Raw genomic sequence first — 5,549 nt, 5'->3', positions numbered from 1 at the left:
TTGGGGCTTTTTTTTAGGTGTCTTAGGTGTGCTTACACTGTCTGTGAGTTCTTCTCCACCTATGACCTATGAGGTGCCCTATGCTGAGGCCTCAATGTTGTAACTTACTTGGAAGTTGGAACTTGGAGGTGATGAAATTCCACAGAAAAAGAGAGTTTGAATCTCAAGAAGGGGAAGTGCACTCAGCCTGGTTCAGTCATCATTATTAGGGAATAGGGAATATATAATTTGTTGTGCGTACTACTACCGCATAGTATCGTGCAACAAATTGTTCATTTTCAAGCCTTCCCCCCCATGCTTTATAATTCAAATATGTTGAGCCCATATCCCCACCGAACACAACAGTGGACCCCAGGTTGATTAGTCAGGGTGCATGGTGGTCCCTGGTTAACAATCAGTTGAAAAAGTATAAAAGGGTGTCAGCAACAAACATATTCAGTTGGTGGTAGGATGGGAGCATAGAGTATATAAAAGGATAGAGACTGAACTGGCGCGAAGCTCTGCCCCCCCAGCTATTCATGTCAGTGGAAGTTGCTCAGTGGCGTTTTGAAGCAGCCGGAAGACTGCCGGAAGTACCGTCTCAGAACGTCTATTTCCGCATTTGACCACCACATTTTGGTGGTCAAATGCGGAAGTGCAACCGAGCGCTCAATGTTAAAGCCCAGCTGCACGGGGTTTCCCGGTCATGAATCCACGGGTCCGCCTGTAGTCTCTCCTCCTACCACTAGGGCCCAGAGCTTCAACGTTGAATAGCCTCACTGGCCCCTTGGATGGGAGCCAGGCAGTGGATAAAAGCATTTTTTTGGTTGCACTTTATGTAGCAGAGTGGCTCAGAGCCTCACCCTGATGGCCTGACAAGTCTAATATCTCCCCCAATCCAAGTGAGTTATCCAAGTTAAGATGTTGGCTTTCCACGCGGGAGACCCGGGTTCGGTTCCCGGTGTTAGAAGTGCTTGAAAATGCCTCTGCACTGCTTCCAGCTGCAACATTGCTCATTCTCATAGATGGATGGATGGATAGATAGATCAAGTAGTTCTATGCACCAGCTGAGTGTCATGATAATCAACTAATTAGTGAGGTAAACATCCTCATACTGACTTAAAGGAGGAAGCCTAAAGTTGACTCTCCAGAAACAAACATGTCTCTTTTGTGTGCGTCTAATATCTATGAGACTAAAGTGAGTGTTCAGTGTAATATATTTGTTTGTGTTAATATTGGTCAGCAGAGATGTTTTCAAGTTAAGTCACAAGTAGTTAACACTTTGATTTCTACAGAATCTCCCCAGGCCTATTTTGATGTTGCTACCGTTTAACATTGCACAAAGGCCTTGATCGGGGGCCCACAGCAAAATGTTCTCTTATAGCGAGAATCACACGCATACATCAAAAGAAAGCTGAACTTGTCCACTTCAATTTAAAAAATACATTTTGATTTTACCATGTTCCATTCTGGAGATATTGACCTTTTTGCAACACCTGCATTTGCCTGGAAGTGGTTATCTTGAACAGCGAGCAGAGAGTCAGAGACATTGACAGGCAGATATAAAATTGAACCCAATAAATATCCTATACATCCTATACACCGAATGAAAGCCCTGAATGTGTACTTTTACGAGGAAAACAGTACACATTGATCCCATCTACAGTTAGACAGTAATTGGTTATTGAATGCAGCTTGTGCCCACCAGATAACTTCAGAGAAGACATGGACGTGAACTCCTCAATATTCACAAAATAAGGCCTATAGCGACATATAAATACTATATACCGTATGAAACAGAAGACTCTCTGCTTTCATAAGGAAAAAAATTCTACTGTAAGCTTTTATTTACAGTTTGGTCTGTAAACTTCTACTGTAATATCACACCCCTGTGAAGTGAGTGGTGCAACTCTGTCCCAGAGTTGCACCACTCACTTCACAGGGGTGTGATTTTTATTATTACAGTAGAAGTTTACAGACCAAACTGTAAATAAAAGGTTTACATGACTTTCTGTCTCAGTCCGTATATAGCAAGCTGTAGTGAATAAGTAGAGAAGTAGAGTTGCACCGCTCACTTCACAGGGGTGTGATTTTGATTTATTGTGTTTATTTTTATATCTGCCTGTCAATGTCCGACTATAAACCTTCATAACTCTGCTTTCTTAGATGATGATCGCCTCGCCTAATCTATCTCACAGTCACAGATCTGTCCATGGGCACATTGGGCAGCAAAAGTCTTGATCCGTGCGGCTATAAAAAGTCCCATTCCACCGTTCGGTTCAGAACTATAGTATAACGGTGAGACGCGTTGTCATTAGCTGATTTTGTTTTGCAAGCTAGTATAGGGGGACATGCCTGGGCATGCAGCTTTTGGAGCGATGGAAAAAGCTTCACCTCGTCCAGAGAGGTGCTAAGCCCGGCTGTGATGTCGACGACATGGAAAAAATGACTTCCACAGATCACAACACCACGGTTTAGGACGCGGAAAAATTCGTTATACATTACACCCGGGTCGATTACGTCCCCGGCGCGTTCATTGCAGTCTTATCACTACAATTATAATGAATAAAAAAGCGTTACAATCACACGTCCGAGCGATCTCCGATTATGACGGCTCTGCATGGCGATACGTGATCCCCCAACGGTAGACTGTCTGTTGTCATGGCGGCCCCTCTCGATACTGTGGTTCGTTTGTTAGTTCGTAGTATTGTAGGCTCGGGGATCGTTTGGTCGCTACAGTATGAAGAAGGAAACATGCATCTGTCCATGTGTGTTGCAGACGTTATGCAATGCCGATCCGGTGCAGATCATGTGTTTAGGCAGCGTAACAGCGTTCCGTTCATCATGTTTTTTTCCGAAAGACAGAGCCCCCATCTCGCAAGGCCCTCCTCCTGCAGAAGAAACAGGAGGGGAGGGGGGAATCGAGTATTATAGTGTTGGGTGAAATGTCCGAGGTGGAGGAAAGCCTGGTGAGGCGAGGTTAGGTGAAATTTGATTCTTTTCACACACCGACTAGATCATGGCATGGGCGCGTCCATTTTACACTGGCTTCTACACGTAAAGCGGCCCGCCCTCCTGTTTTCTGATCACGTGAGCGGGACTAAGCAGCAATGACAGGGGGATGGTTCTTCATTGTCCGGGTGGGTAAAAAGATGAATGAAAGTATGCAATAAAAAAGTGATTAAAACGTATGGATACGTGGTTAGCACCGGACGTTTGATTAATTAATAACGTACGGATACATTGTTCGCGTTCGCTGTGTTAAGTCACAATATGGGACCTAGCTGCCCTATATATTGTGTCAGCTCGCTGTGATTGTGTACTTTTCTTCATTTTACTATTTACTATTTCTTATTCGATTTCACATGGTATTTATCCTGTCTTGGTACCATAAACATTGAGTCCTCATTATAATCTTTCAAGGTGATGATAGTTGACACCTGCATTCAATTGTACTTGATTGTATTTTACATACCTCACTTCCTGTTGTCACTTCCTGTTGTCTGGTCACAACGATGAGGAAGGCCCATCTGGCCGTTGTCTGTTCGTCAGAGGTAATAAACGGTCAAAAGGACATTTATTGTGTGCTGGCGCTTTGTTTCCATGTTTGTGTTGAGCCCCATTACATTGTGTGTTAAAGAAAAGCAGGCTGTGTTGCTAATGCTTTTTACCACCCCTATTTTACAGACAGACTGACAAACTGACAGAAAGCTAGATAAAGTGCTGTACGCTTGTGTAACCTATATCGTAACATGGTGCACTACATCATTTTCATATGGGAGCACTTCTAAACTGGAACGTTGATCAAACTTTGAACTCGGTGTCGATGTTGAAAATGTGCATCAACCTCCAGTCTTGTTATGCTGGCTGTGCAGCCGTGATATTTACGAGGCCCCTGGCACTCACAGCACAGGCCTTATGAGAAATAACTCCACAAAGTGCTGCATCAGCGGACCTCGCCGTTAGACAGGCCTCGAATAATCCATTGAGACCTGGAACGCATCCATGTCACGTTAGCGTTTAACCACATTAACCATAAACCCATTTTGGGCGGGAACCCCTTTGTGTTTTAAACATTATGTTATAATTTAGCTATTGAAAAATAGCAGATCTACAAGCTCATAGCGCGCCACCGAGTGGCGCGCTATGAACTTGTAGGTCTGCTATTTTTGAAAAATCGTTAAAATGTGCCTCAAATATTTCCGAAAATTGTCATGATTTAGAAAACTTTTTTTTTTTTTAATTTTCGACGTCAGGCCTGAATGGGATAATGGAATAGGAGCTTCCAGGAAATTATGATCGAATTGCTTTTGGAGGGAAAGGGGTGGGGTGGGGAACTTTTTTAGTCATACATTTTTCATCTGTTCCTGTTTTTTGTTTTTTTTTGCCCGGCCAGTTGCGATGTGGGCCTCGGAATCGATTCAGTTATTCTATTTTGCCCATGTCATTAAAATGGTCAAAACAACTCTTACAGTGGGATCACAGGCCATTAGTTTATGGGTATTGCTAAGCAGGTTGGCAGATTTGATTCTATTTGCGGGACAGGCACTGGCCTAAGGTTGGCCACCTGCGGTGACACCTCTGAAATTACTGTGCTATCCTGGAATATATCATCATATATTATAGCCTATCATATTTACAATTTAGGCATTTAGCAGACGCTCTTAATCCAGAGCGATTTACAATAACAAAATACATGGTAATACATCAAAACGTCATCATGAATCCTACGTAAGAACCTAACAGTGGAATATCAATCTAAGGAAACTATGTGTATACACTAGAGTGCTATGTCTACATAAAGTGCTATTTAAGTTACATAAGTTGAGCCTGTGCATACGCCTGTAGGAGGTCGAGGCCAGGGCAAGTACTACGGCAAGTGCTGTGGGCTAAGATGGAGTCTGAAGAGGTGCGTTTTCAGACTGCGGTGGAAGATTGGGGAGTGAATCTGCAGTTCTGATTGTAATGGGAAGTGCATTCCATAGTTTTGGAGCCAGAAGGGAGAAGAGTATGGGACGTGTGGAGTGTTGTCCCGGCGTTTTTAGCGAAGGTACTTCCGGCTTCCCTGAGTCGGCTGATCTGTGCGCTCGAGAGGGTTTGTAGCGTGCGACCATACTTGCAAGATATGGCGGTGCCATACCAACCTTTGATGCTTTGAATGCCAGCATCAGAGTTCATCTCATGGAAATAGATGTTACTGTGTGTGACAGAGCAGCCTCAGAGCAGCCTCTGTCAGAGTAATTTATGCTGTTCAACAATACACATTCATTGTATTTATGCTGTATTGTATGTTGTGACATTTGGATTCTCAGTCCCACAGAAGGTGCACATTTCTGCTGTGACATGTGAATCTAAAATACTTATGTTTATCTATGCAGATGCTGTAATTGGGAAGCTGCCTTGATTGCCTGAAGAGAGCTCTGATTGATTGCATTAGGGGGAGCATCTTGGGTGTTGCTAATGCATTGTGATTTGCTGACAGCTTAGCCAGGGGTGGAGTTAGGAGTCTATATAAAGGAGAAATGGTTCAGTAGAGAGTAGGCTGCCATGGGGAGAGGTTGATTCCAGCA

The sequence above is a fragment of the Electrona antarctica genome (assembly GCF_951216825.1).
Source record: "Electrona antarctica genome assembly, chromosome: 24".
Classification (NCBI taxonomy): Eukaryota; Metazoa; Chordata; class Actinopteri; order Myctophiformes; family Myctophidae; genus Electrona; species Electrona antarctica.
Note: the sequence above shows the minus strand (reverse complement) of the source record.